Source organism: Lactuca saligna, chromosome 1 (genome assembly GCF_052625555.1).
Source record: "Lactuca saligna cultivar CGN05327 chromosome 1, ASM5262555v1, whole genome shotgun sequence".
Taxonomy (NCBI): domain Eukaryota; kingdom Viridiplantae; phylum Streptophyta; class Magnoliopsida; order Asterales; family Asteraceae; genus Lactuca; species Lactuca saligna.
In genome coordinates this window covers 110,017,701-110,033,372 of record NC_136417.1, presented here as the reverse complement: position 1 = coordinate 110,033,372, position 15,672 = coordinate 110,017,701, and positions in this window count along the sequence as shown.

Here is a 15,672-nt window from a genome sequence, read left to right as displayed (position 1 = left end):
ATATATTAAATTGAAAAGATGATTAATTTACTTAATTTTACTTAAATAATGTTTTTAGCAATGGGTTAGAAAAGTTATAAATTGGTTTATCGTTAACAATATGAATTTTAAAAATAACAAAATATATTATTAACGTTTTGATGAAAAATATATTTATTGAAAATGATTAGAATACATACCTTAACATTTTAATTGATATTATTTTGAATATATATATTTAAGATTTTTTAGTATTTATTTTCATATGTTTATTTCATATAAAGTTGTTGAAATTAAAAAGAATAAAAAGTAACTTACATCTAATTGAAATGAAAGAAAATGAAAAATATAAAAACAATTAAAAATACAAATCAACATGATGGGATTGATTCTCTAATGATTGCTTATACACGAAGAAATTCGTGTTAATAGAAGCACCCTTAATGAAAGGAACAAAGAGTAGGTATTGTAAAAAAAAAAAAAAATTCTATATCAACTTTTTAATCATGGAAAAAAATCTTACTCTCTCAGTTTCATTTCTTTTCCTTAAATTTGCATTTGAAATCTTGTCAAATCATAATCATTACTAATTTTCCTCATGTAATGATTATGTTACTTGTCTGTCTTAAAGAATAGTCTAAGTATTTAGGTTATGTTTAATGTGTTAACTAAAACCTAGTTGTTGTTAATAGTTGAAAAGTTACCTTATAAAAACTAATGTTTGGTAAAACTAATTAATAAGATAGTCAGGAAAGGAGATTTAAAAAAATATATATTTCTATAATTAATTAAGGGGTATATTGGAAAGTTTTTAAAAAAAACTCTTCAAAATCTAGTAGTTCTTTAAAATAAATAAATAAATAAATAAATAAAACTAGCTTATAGGCTTACCAAACACAACTTAAAAAAACTCAAAACGTAAAATAGTTTATGAGCTAGCTATGATATTCCAAACATAATCTTAGCATCTTATAATCAATATGTGCTTTGTGTGAAAATATTGTGTCAACAAACTAAAAGAAATTTTTTACATAATGGCTGCAAGGCAACTATATTATATCTATATCTATCGAGAAAAGGCACCAGAGCATCAATGATGTCTAGAAAATAAGGATGTTATCGTATGGTAGAGCATTGTTGAACAGGATACCAGGCATATCGGTTAGAACGTAAATTTCTTGGAGGCGGTGTCAATCACCAACAAATGAGGGAATGAAGATTGTGATGGTTTGAATGTATATATCGGAGATAACTGACGAATGCAGTTAGGAGGGGGGAGTTGGTAACTATCGATGATGCGGGGGTGAGAGTAAAACAACACCCCCCCCCCCCCCCCAAAAAAAAAAAAAAAATAAGGACATTGAAAAGATTATGTGAAATTAGAGTTGAAATAGTTTGATCTCATTCATGTCCTTTACTTTCAACTTGTATTTTTAATGTATGTTAAAGTAGTATCTTATTGTATTCTGTTTTTTACTTTTTACTTTTATTTTTTGTGGCTCGTATATGTTTTTCTCTTTAGCCACAACGCTATTTCTTCCTAATTTTTGGTTGGCATTTGTTATTCAAAAGATCATATATTGGAAGTCATTATTTTTGTAATGTCGAACATAATCAATCACTACAAATAAAATGTCATTTAATAGCACGCAAAAAGTGCCACTAAATACCTAAAAAAGTGCCACTAAAGGTCTCTTAGAGAATCAGCGACACAATTACAAAGTGCCACTAGAAGCGCTCCCACTAAAACCTTTTAGTGATGCTTTTCGATTTTGTCGCTGCAGTGTTTTAAGTCTTTAGTGGCACTTTTTTATTTGTCACAGTAGACCAAAAATATTTTGTGGGATACATTTTGTGCCGGTAATTACTCGTGTCGTTCAAGAGGTTATTCCACTTTCGTTCAAGAGGTTATTCCACTTTTAGTGGCACTTATTATTTGCTACAGTGCATGAAAATATTTTGTAACATTTTGTGTCATAAATATCCATACAATTCTAGAATTAATGTTACTTATATACACAATTTTTTGCTATAATATAAATTATAGAAACTTATTATATTGTCATCCATGGAAAATAAGAAAAACTCCATTGAATTAAATGTTTGCATAAATGTCAAATAAGTCTAAATGTGGAAGAAAGTACACACTAAACATAAAAATAACTAATAAAAGAAATAAAAAAAACTTAAAACTTCATTATAGTGGAACTTATTCCCCAAACTTCATGCTAGTTTGAATCACCTCGTATTAGCTTTTTCTGGAATCAATACTTGTAACTTGCTGTCAAAAAATAAATAAAAACAATTCAAAATATAGTTAAATAAGTAACTACTCACATGGAGGGCTCATGTAGGAATCTGTGATTGAAATGACACCCCATTATTAGTAAATTTAATCATGAAGAACTTCATGGTCTTCTTATTTCTTACTTGTTACAACAATCAGGTTATGAAACAGCCTTCTACTTTTTTTCTTTGGCAATTGCTTTCTCGGAAAACGTCTATCTCTTCTTTGACCTCTTCCTACATAGAATCTACATTAAAGATTTAATTTTTTATTTTTCACTTTATGTCAACTACAAAAATCTAACCTTTCATCTGGCTCATTTACTACTTCCTCTTCTGGCTCTGATTTTGTAGTCAAACCAAGTAATTTGGTCAATAAAATCAACAAATCTTCATAGTGAAATTCAAATCAAGGTGAACCAGATGTGTTAGGCACCCTCTTTAGTCAGGTTAGTTTAGATAGGGGTAGTTTCGGAATCTAACAATTAGAGAGCATCTTATTAGTTCAGGAGAAATAGGGGCATTTTAGGCATTTTATGTTATTTAGTTTGTTAAGACAAATAGTTTAACCAATCTTCACAGTGAAATTCAAATCAAGGTGAACCACATGATACATACATCTTCATCAAAGTCACTATCAAAAACTTCTGTAACCTCTTTTTCTTCTACATAGTTTGTATCATCTTATTCGTAAAAAGAAAACATCCAAATCATGTAAACAAATTGTATAACCTAAAAGACACATTACAAGTTTCTTGTAGTTAGTTGATTACATCTTTCAAAGGATCTTGGTTCCATGGCTCATCATCCTCTTCAATTTCCTCATCAAACAACTCGGTCATCCTAAAAAAAAGTAATTAACATCCACAAGCATCTCTATAAAAACATCATCAATGATCTGTAATAATATACATGGACAAAATATTTTTCATTGCATTCTATATTTTTGTTATCACCTTTGGATTCAATTTCTAAATTCCTTTAGAGAATGTAAACGATTTAAGCAATAGGCAACTTTAAAGATTATGTAACAATCTAAGATAAGATTTAATGTTGATTAATAGTTGATGTCATTAGTGGCCGAAACTACTAAAAAAAATTAGTGAAATCAGTAAAAACACCCTAATTTAATATAGAAAATCCTCCAAGAGACCAAGACTTGCCATGACTAATGACTAATAGGCAATTGACGCTAGGATACAATTCAAGCAAGAATGTTTCAACTTTATTCATCTAAAGCTATCGATCCATCAAATTTAGCCTAAAGGACATCAATAATCTAATAGAAACATCAACATACAAGTTGAGGTGAGAAAATAAATTGTATACCTGAGATATACATTGAGAACAAAGAATTTAGGGCTAAAAAATATCATGATATTGCTGAGATAGAGATTCAGGCCATATAATCGAATTTGTATTCATGTATGTGCCAATCAGTCATTAAATGGTCACAATAGGGTGTCGTCGGCAAGAGCGTGCTGGAAAGGGCTTTGGTTGTCGGGAAGAGCACTTGAAATCAATGCCAATTACGAACAACGAATGAAATAATCTACAACCTTATGAACCCTAAGGAGGTTTGAATACCTGAAATTGACGACGATTACGTCGATAAAAAAAGATGGCGAAGTCGGGACATGTCAATTCGTCATCGTGAAGAGAGGAAAGGTAAGCGTCGATGATTCTCGTCGCCAGGAAGAGTACACGAATGTGCATTCGTCATTGTAAAGTTACCTAAGAAATATATAAAGCGATTTAGATTTTTATCGCTAAATAGTGATATATTAGTCGACTTTTTTACACAAATGAGTTGGATTGAGTTTTTTAGGGTATGTGCTGGTCTACTCAAGGGGTGTAAATGTATATTAAGATTTATCTGCCAAGTGAAATCAATAGTGGCATAAAAGATTAGTTAATTGACTTAATTCACTATAAAATATTTAGTGGCACATAATGGGCATATAATAATTTATATGTCACAAAATATATAATTTTTAGTGGCACTTCAAATCGTTATTTCACTAGCAAATATGAATATTAATGTCATAAAATGTTACGTGTCATTAAATCTATTGATTTTTATAGTGGCATATCTAATATGTCACTAAATACATATTATAGTGGCACAAATAAGATATACCATTAAAAATGTATGCCACTAAATGTCATTTAGTTTGTAGTGAATGAAATAGTCCCTTTACCTAAGGGTAGGGAAACTTAAGTATTCTTAATTTAAGGGTTGTGTTCTTAGGGCATCCATAATCCATTGAACTCTATAGAGTTCAATGCACATCATCCATTAAATAGCTATACAATACTATCCACAACTCATTAAACAATTATTCAATCCTAATCATCATTTTATTTCCTCTATGGAATCATTTAATGATCATTCAACTCTACTCCAATTCAACTCCACTCCATGTCATCATCCACACTCCATCAAACTCTTATTTAATCCTAATCAACATTCTATTCAATTCTTATATTATTTGCATTGTGGATGCTTTTATGTTTTATGTAGTGGCTGACATCTTTTTATTTGAGAGGTTATCAATGAAAGCAGTTTTTGTATCCTCATGTATACTGATGTTCCCCTCATTAATTTACTTGAACGGTTAACTAGATATGCATATGATTTAAAAAAGAATTTATTATTATTATTTTTTTTTTGATATCATACGTATATAACCTGATAACTTATTTTTCTGATAGACTCGGCAATAATGATCAATATAAGTTAGAAGTATATACTCATCACCATAATTTTTTAATCTGCAAGATGTATCCAAGCTCAAAACATTACTGATTACTTGAAGAAACGTTTACTTCCTTATAATTATAAAAAATACGTTAACTAATAATTAGATAACAAGAATTATTTGATTGAAATTGGAAAAAACACAAAGTAAAGTGGCAAATGTTAAGTTCCATCTTTAACTAACCAAAACTTTCCTTCCCAATTTTTTCCCACTTTCCAAAAACAATTGAAATCATTAGCATCAATAACACGAATATGTTTCAAAAAAAGAGTGGGCCCACCAAAGAGGCAAAAATAGGAAGAGTGAGAACACAAATAATCAATGAAGCCAATAGCCTCATAGAATTTCCATGCAATCTTGCCGATCTTTTCGCTATTTTTTTAATATATAAACATAGGAAAAAACCAAAATTTTAATTCTCTCCGTTTGCTTGTGTTCCTCAACTAGGTGTTTAAAACATTGTCGGTTCCTGTACATCTGATCGAAGATGGGTAGAGGAAAAATTGAAATCAAGAAGATTGAGAATGTAAGTTGTAGGCAAGTGACGTTTTCAAAGAGGCGTAGTGGTCTGTTTAAGAAAGCACATGAACTTTCTGTGCTTTGCGACGCTGTAGTTGGTATTATCGTCTTTTCAAATACCAGCCGCCTCTACGAGTTCTCCAGTTCTAGGTATAATTCAAAAACCAATGCATGTGATTAATTACGACTTGGGGTTCTTTGATTTCTTGTTTAATGAGGGTTTTTGTCGCACGAGTATTTGTTTTATGGGGTTTTGATGCTTCTGTTGAAGTTTCTGATTTAGGTTTTCTGTCTCTTAGGGTTTTGAAAGTTAAGATTTAATGGTTTCTGAATCTACGTGTTTGCTTTAGGGTCATTGTTCTTGTTGTAGGATTGTGGTTTGTTAGATCGAAAGTTTACATATTGTTTACTTAATATTCAGTTTCATAAAATCAAGTCAAAAGTAGAATCCATTCATATGCATTGCAAATTTGAAGTAACCATTTGATAAAGTTTAAATCTTTTGCAGCATGAGGGGAATAATCGATCGATACAACCGTGCAACAGGATCATCCACGTCACAAATGCAAGTTGAGACGGTAAACAGTCTTATATATATTTTCCCTTCCCGTACTTTATAATAGAATTTACAATGTCTCCATGTGGTAGACAAATCTATTTGTTCTAGGGTAAACAAAATCAGTCTCATCTCTTTCGGTTAAGAGAGTGTTAATTAATCCTCATTATGGTGTATGTTCTACTTTCAAAAAATTAAAACTAGGCCGAAATTTTTCAATGGGACCAAGTACCCGGTGCCTCTTAGACTATAGTAAGAGTTCTTGGTTTATATCATATCTTATTATGTCATATGGGTAGTGTTGAACCGAAGGAATATTAACAAAGTGTTGTCCAAGTTTTCTCGTTTAAGTAATCTAACGGACTTGAACTAATAAATGAAAGAATTTTATTAATGTCTGTTCGCTTAACAAATTATCATGTTCGTGTTCGTTCGTTAAGGTACTAAACAAAGATAAACATACAAACATAATATATATATATATATATATATATATATATATATATATATATATATATATATATATATATATATATGAACATAAACATACATTAACAACATTAAGGAACAAATTTAAATAAAACTAAAGCGACGTTTGGTTTACAGAATGTTTTTAAAGGAATTAAAATATGTTAAGGAATTGGAATGTGTTTTGAATTGGAATCCAATTCAATATTTTGTTTGGCGGAAAATGGAATTGGAATAGTATAAAATAACAAAACTACCCTTCTTAATTTATGCTTATTTTTGCTTTGTTTTATAATTATATGTAAAGATATATTATATAAATTATAAAAATTGTAAGTGGTGGTGTTGGCGGCGATGATGGTGGTGATGGCGGTAGTGTGTGGTGGTGAAAAAGGTGGAGGTGGTGGTAGTAGTGGCATTACTAGTGTTAATTGTAAAGGAAGTGGTGGTTGTGGCAGTGGGTGTTAGTGGCGGCAGTGGTGGTGGTGGTGGTGGTGGTGGTGGTGGTGGTGCGTGCGGGTGGCAGCAACGTCGGTGGTGTCAATAGAGGTGGTGGTGGTGATAATAGAGTTAGTAGTAACAATGATAGTGGTAGGGTGGTGGTGTAGGTGGTAACAGAGGTTATTGGTGGTGGTAGTCATGTCAGTGATGGTGATGAAGGTAGTGGTGGTAATGGAAACGGTGGTGGTGATGGGTGGCAGTGGCGACGACATCAGTAGTGATGGTTAGTAGTAGTGGTGGTGGGTTGCGGAGGTAGTGGTTGTAGATGGTAGTAGAGGTGGTGGGTGGTAGTGGAGATGGTGGGTAGTGGTGGCAAAGGTTGTGGTGGAGGTGGTCGCGAGTAGTGACGGAGGTTTTTCATAATTAATGTTAAAAATGAATATGATAATCTTCAACATTCTCACTTGAAGGAATTTGAATTTCCTCATCTTTTAGATGTAATTTATTTTCCCTCAATAGAAAAAAAAAATTAGACACATTTAGGAATCCAATTCATTCTCAAAACTTGAATCAAACATAAGAAAGTGATTGAATTAAATTCCAATTCCTTTCAAATACCACCAGATTCCAGCAAATCAAACCACTCCTAAATATTCAAATTGAGAGTAATAAAAATAAATTGTCACACTTGGGTGGTATGTTGAAAGTACATGGTACTTAGCAGTGCCACTTTCGGTATTTTCTTATTCATGCTCGATCATATTCACATTATTTTGTTTGTACTCGTTCATTAAAGTACTACACAAACATTCAAATTAAGAATAGTAAAAGTTGATCGCTAACACTTTTGATATGTACTGCCACATGTTCATAGAAGCTTCACATCAATTCCCTATTACTCGTTATATATATATATATATATATATATATATATATATATATATATATATATATATATATATATATATATATATATATATATATATATATATATATATATATATATATAAAGAAAACATAAAAATATTATTTTTAAAATTGTTATTCTTCTTTGAATTTTATATATGCATCTTTATGTCATTATTCTTCAATGAATATATATGAAGAATAATATATCTTAATATTCATATTAGAATTTACTACAATACTATACATAAAATCTATAATAGAATAATAAAATAAAAGTAGTGTTATTATGTTTTCATTTTATTTAGTGTTTTTTATTCGAACACACATACACACACACACAAACATACATACACACACACACACACACATATATATATATATATATATATATATATATATATGGTTGAGATATGTTGAGAACTCAGTGGTTTTTGTTTTGAATACCCTAGAACTTTTTAAGAACATATATACTTTGAGACATCTATTTATTACAATACCAACCATTAAGTCACTTATTAAGCACTTACTTCAATTCAATGGCTGGTATTGCCAAAGAAAATAGATTAGATGTCTTAATATATAATTTTTTTAAAATAAAAAATTTCTCGGGATTTCAGGAATCTTTGGATTTTCGAATGATCTTTATATATATATATATATATATATATATATATATATATATATATATATATATATATATATATATATATATATATATATATATATATATATATATATATATATATAAAAGAACGTACACTCAAAAATGAAAATGAACAAATAAGATCATTGTTGATGTGGGATCGTTTAACCAAATGAACGAAAAATTTTATTGGTGTTCATTCATCTACTAAATAAATATATTAATATATATATATATATAAAAAATAAAAAAAATAATAAAAAAAAAACACTTTTTGTAGAACGTTTAGCTGAATGTTTGATTCGTTTACATTCCTAATATGTCGTGTGTGTGTGTATATATATATATATATATATATATATATATATATATATATATATATATATATATATATATATATATATATATATATATATATATATATATATATATGTTGATTTTGAGTATTTCTTGATTTATTCAAAGGTGCAAGAACAAACCGAGCTTGAGATATTGAGACACGAAGTAGCTAGACTCCAAAATGAAAACGCGTATGTAATCATAATATTCTTTGGTTTAATTATATGTTAGCTAATATATGTTAGTGTAGTTAAAATTTATTTACTTTAACACATCTATTATTTACATCAAAATAATACAAATTTAATATTTTGAATCTCTTGTTTTCCTTGTTGATGATGTAGGATGTTGAAGGGAAATGATCTTGGGGGCAAGAGCATATTGGAACTTCAGCAATTAGAGCGTCAATTAAATGATAGCTTAGTATCAGTCTTAAGGAAGAAGGTTTTGAATCTCTCTCTCTCTCTCTCTCTCTCTCTCTCTCTCTCTCTCTCTCTCTCTCTCTCTCTCTCTCTCTCTCTCTCTCTCTCTCTCTCTCTCTCTCTCTCTCTCTCTCTCTCAATGTATTAATCAAGGTTGTCAAGATTGAGATCATGTATAAGATAGTTTTTGGTTTGCAAGATCGGGATATCGTAAGATTAGGATCAAGATCTTAAGATCCCACAAAATAAAACATAATTTTAACTTATAATTTTAAAACATGAAAACTATCTCAAACATTCGGTTTTCTATTCAAAATCTATAAAAACTTCAAAACATTACTCACAACTCACAACACAAATAATGAACAGTAAAGTGGTAAAGGGGAAAAGACATAAAATAGTAAGTTCATTTTTTCGTTTAAAAAAATCAAGTGAAGGTAGGATCGGATCAGATTCCGATTCTACGATATTACCCCAAATACGATCTGTATACAATTCGGCTTGTTTTTCATACTTATGATCGTAGGATCGTACGATCCTACACAACCTTTGTATTAATAATGTGAAGCTTTATAAGGTTTTAACAAATATGGTAAATGTTTTATACAGGAGGCTATGCAGTCTAAGGAGATCCAATGTTCCAAGCTCAAGGTAAATTATAGGTTTGATTATATTGGTCTATATGATTGAATCGTGAATGAAATTATGTTACAAATGGGTGGATTCAAGAAAACACTTAGGGCATTTTTTTTCCTATTAATTGTTGTGTACATAAGTTATGTACAATAAATATTGAAAGATACTGACAATGCACTTAGGGAAATATTGTAAAAGGTTGGGACTTTTTAAGTTAAGTCATTTTTTTCATGTTAAACAAAAAAGAAACATGTATGTATGTTATGTCTTTATTAAGTCTATTAAGTAAAAAAGAAAAAAAAATATATTGGAGTAACTATCCTTTTCCTTATATGTTGTATTTGCTCTTTTGGGGCAAGAGTTTGATTATGAAAACAAGGTTCTTTAAAAAGTTATCTTGATGTTCCTCGACACAACATCTAATTCCATGAATTTTTTATTTTAATATAAACATTAACTTTAATGTTTAAGGTTTAATGCCGTTCACCGTATGTTGCAGATTGATATGATGTGTTTTAATCTGTCAACTCAACTGCCTATTCAACCTGGAAGCGGCACTGGCCACAGGGTTAGTCCAAATACAGTGACAGTGACAGACATTGAAACCACGCTCCAATTGTGGTATGGTTACTTAATCCTGTCAATCAAGTTAAATGGTGTTTTATTATTAGCGACAAGATTGGTTGGAGTAGAAATACTTCTAAGTTATTTTTAATGAAAATAATAAGGTCATTCATATCTTTTGTATAAAAAATACATCTTGATTGAGTCCTTGTAACATCCACTTTTTTAGACAAGACTAAAAATTGCAATTTTTATCCCAAATCCAAACAAAACGTAGTAGAACACCTTTTGTCTCGTCTTGTCTTTCTTAGTAAAAAGAGACTTTTTTATTTATAAATCTATGATGGATATTAATACGTTTGTGGTTATCATGTTTTGATAAATTGCATACTTCGGATAAGCTAACATAATGTATCTTCATCATTTTATTAGTTTATGCACTAAACTATTTTTTTTTCATGATTATTATAATAATAGTTCTATCTTAATCGATAAAAGAAAATTGTTTAATGGCTAAATCGTTTAATAATAGTTGAGTAGCTAAATTATTAAAAAACAATAGTTTGTGGCTATATCAGTAAAAAAATAATAATAATAATAAAATAGTTAAGTTGTTAAAACGACAAAATTTATGGTCAAATGGCTAAAATATTAAAAATAGAATGACTAAATCGATAAAAATAATAGAATGTGGTTAAATCGAAAAATGGTAAAAATTTGTTGTGTTGTGATTGTTTTTGTTGGTTGCCCTTGTCTTGAAAATGTGTAACAGGGGAGAATATTTTTTTTTTTTAAAAGTCAATAAATATATATTAATTATCACATATAATAATTAAATGTTTAAATTGATAAAAGCTTGAAATTACTAGACTCTCATATCATTGTCTTGACTTTTGATGTTCAGGCCAACATGTAGTGAACACTCAAAAGCAAAGGAAGTAACATTGACAAGGAGGGAAAGTAATTCAAGTAGTTGTTGAAGCTACGAGATGGAGCAATGACCATGGAATACTCATTTACCCATTACAGATTGTTTGACTCGCATTGCAAGTTTTGTTAGATGCCAGCTTCCCATTTTACCCTTTTATTGAGAAATTCCTTTTGACCTATATCAATCTTTGTGTACATAATAGGTGATTAAACGTGATATCTACAAGTCATATATAAATTGTTTTAGTAAACAATGAATTCCCAACCCTTTATTTTTATTTAGAATCAAAAATATGGTTAAAGAAAATTATGTTATTACTCTGCTTTAGCCTTGTGCTGTCATTTTGTTTTCGATTTGGTCAATCTCATGTATGCCTTATAAATCCCTGTTAAACTCACTCAGGAAAGTAGGGACGAAAGTGGGTCCAAAACCAACATGGATGGACCCGAACCTAGAAAACCAGGAAACCGGTTAGTGAAATTTTGTAAATCAGAAACCGGGCCGGTATATAGGAACAAATTCTGGTTCGGTTCCGAGTAGGTTAGCAGGAAAAGTGGGTTGAGAACTGGAAAACCCGGAAACGTCAAAGTGGGTCGGATGGAACGAAGTAAAGTGGGTCTAGAACCGGAAAATTTTCAGCTTTGATATCTCGAATCCGGGGGACTATAAGTCATTGAACATTTCTCTTTATCTTTTTCTTTCGTTCCTCTTTCTTTCTTTTCTTTTTTTTTTCTTTTTTTCTCTATCTCACAACAATTCCCTTAGGCCTCGTTTGATAATTACTGACCGAGAAAGTGCTGACTGAGAAAGATCTGTTTGGGCAATAAATTTTGACTGAGGAAGAAACCATGTTGTTTGATTGTACATTTGATTGAATCTGACTGAATATGCTGACCGATGCAAAATGACTATTTTACCCTGCTACTATATACAATCATTTTAAATATTTGTTTTTATTAATTTACCGTTATACCCCTATTATAATTTTAAGTTAATATTATATAGTATTCTTCATAAACTTTTAAAATATGATATTTATCTAAATTATTGTTTTAATAAACTATAATAAGCTAAAAACTATAAATAATTAAATAATTAAATTCTATTAATGATTTTACAAACAATTAAAAGCATGGGTTGTACATAAAACTTTTCCATGGATAAAAAGCTTTTAAATTAATATGAAATAAACTTCAACAAGGCAAGAAAATATGAGAAATTTCATTGAGGCATTTTGACGAACACTTGTTGTGCAATAATTCATATCAACCTTAAAGATTGGTCTCTGAAGGTGGAACATACCTGGTTTATTTTTATTTTTGTTTCTTCAAGTTACCAACAATCAAAGAATCAATCAAAGGCAAGGAGAAAACTATAAAAGGAATCATTGTTAAGTTATAAATAGATTCATTATCCAAAAAGTCATTGGCTGTAGAAAGAAGAAGAACAAATGGTAGACACACAAATATACCTACTTCAATTTCTAATCCTAATGTATGTATCTGTTGGATAGTAATCAAAACATAAATAATAAATAGAACATTCATTTTAATTTTTAACCCAAAGCTATCTAAAATAAAATCAGACAAATTTTCTTCTTGGCAAACCTTGTTAATGGGATTAGAGATTGTTGACAACTTTGTTACAGCAACCTTTTCTAAAGAAGTGGAACCTTTTGGTAACAAATTCACATGTGGTTTCTGCAATATGTATATAATAATATATTAGTTGATTAAATAAATAAGTAGTATATCATAATTTATCTAAACTTGCCAGCCACTCCCTAGTTCTCTCTTCATATACTATTAAAAAATGTATAGCTTCAATTGCAGGATCATCAATCTCTACTTTCATAAAGGAATCAGAACCAGACTAGATAGAAGAAAATAATGAACGTATATTACTATTTCATATTAACCAGGAGATCAATAAAAATGCAATTTCAAAAATGAATTCATGAATCAATTTCAAAAGCAGATTCTAAAGAACGAACTCATGAATCAATTTCAAAAACGAATTCATATCAATTTCTAAGGAACAAAACTTCAAGAACAATAGTCAACCTACAATCGAAATGAGGTAGAAACGAGGAAGCCAAAATCGAAATCACCAAATATCAAAACAGCAACTATTGCAAAAAATCGATGTTGTTGGTTGACAATGGCTAAAATCGAAAGTATTATTAGACGAGGAAAGAGAAATCGAAAATATTAGCTGATGAGAAACCTTCGATCGGTGCTTGATTGGTGCTTGCTGGTGTTGCCAAAGAAGAAAGGAGTTGAAAAGGAGGCTCGTTAGGGGGAAGGGTATGCATGGGATTTTATTCTTCATTTCCCCAGTCAGCAGAATTTTATTTCCTTTTCGGGTCAGATGCATCTTTCCGAGTTAGATGGATGAAATTTGTTTATCAAACACGTTTTGCTGACCGAGTCAGCAAAAAAGGTCTGAGCCAACTCGGTCAGCCCAATAGCAAACACGGCCTTACTCTCTCTACTCATTCTTTTCCTATCTCCACTCTTTCTACTCAATCTTTTCTTTTCTTTATCTCTTTCCCATTCTCTCTAGATCTCCATCTTTTCTCATTATCTCTCTATCTATCACTCTTCTATTCTCTCTCTCTCTCTCTCTCTCTATATATATATATATATATATATATATATATATATATATATATCAATTCCCAGATGAGAGACGAGACGAATCCTCCATTATTCAAGTAATCAACTCTTCGGTCTTCACTTCAAGCATTCACTCTTTTTTTAACGTTAAGAATCAAGACTCAAGACTATTATTAAAATATGTAGGCTACACACATTGATATAAATTGTAGTAAAGACTCTATTATATAAAGATGTAGATTGTAATAAATTTTTTGGTTGTAATCTATTCCAATGTTTGGTAATCCTTGACTGAAATCGATTATTTGGGTGTTGATTTGGTCTTTCGGATTCTTAGATTAAAATTTGATGTTTCTATCTATTGATCCAAAGTTCACTGCCAAGAACCCAAGATTTTGATATTTTAGCACGATGGAAGGCTAATGATCTTGAATGTCTTACTTTGCAATAAGATGTTGGAGATGTTTTGACTCTACTAGTTTCTACATTTGCTTCTGAATCATCCTTTAGTACTAGTGGAATACACATCACTCATCATAATAGGCTTCATCCACATACATTGGAATCTTTAACTTGTGTACAAGATTGCCTATAAGATGAGAAGTTAGGTATGGTTTTCTATACTTTAAAGCTTTATATATTATTTTATTTTCTTTAACAGAAAATATTTAATAAAGTACTTATATTTTAATTTTTTATTGCTAGGTTGCACAATCAAACAGAGAAAAACATTTTACGAAATTTAAAGTTATAAAAGATGATGAAGCGTGTCCAAACGTTTTGGATCATGATACTTAGTTTATCAAGGTTTGTTGTTATTTTAGTTTTAAAAAAAACATCAGAATGTCGTGATTATCTTTTTTACTATTTCGTTAATGAGAATGAATTACGAACTGTTAAAATTTTAATTATTGTTGTTGTTGTTGTTGTTGTTGTTGTTGTTATTATTATTATTATTATTATTATTATGTTTTTTTATATTTTAATTTTTTTTTTCATACGGATATCCATCATGTTACCCGTAACCGACATGGATTTATTTTACCTGAACCTGTCACGAGTTACATGGGGCGCAACGAGTATGGATGTGGGGATCAGAGTTCGGGTGTTAGGGTTGGAATTGTAGTCTCCACCCATATTTGTGCCTATTTACATCCATAATTATAAGCTACAACATTACTTTTTTACCTAATATCACCCTCACATACAACCCCATAGTAAGGAACTTATTATGTATTCCTCAGGTATATATGAGTTAGTGTCATAGGTAATAAATTACATATGTTGTTACTTCCGACACAAGACGATCATTACTGCTAGAATGATTTTGTTATGCAAATCGATTAAAACCACTTAGACAACATGAGTAATTACATATGTACTGTGTTAGAAAGCATACCGGTCACAATAGTAACAAGAGTTGACATTTTATCAATCAATTATTTGTATAACTATGCTTGATCCAGAACACTAATTAAAAGACATGTCTAATTAATATGTAACTTTCGAAACCATCAATTTAACCAATCAAATATAATTTACATGGGTGGTTAAATCTACACCATAGTTAATATGTGTAATTTACAACTATATACAGGG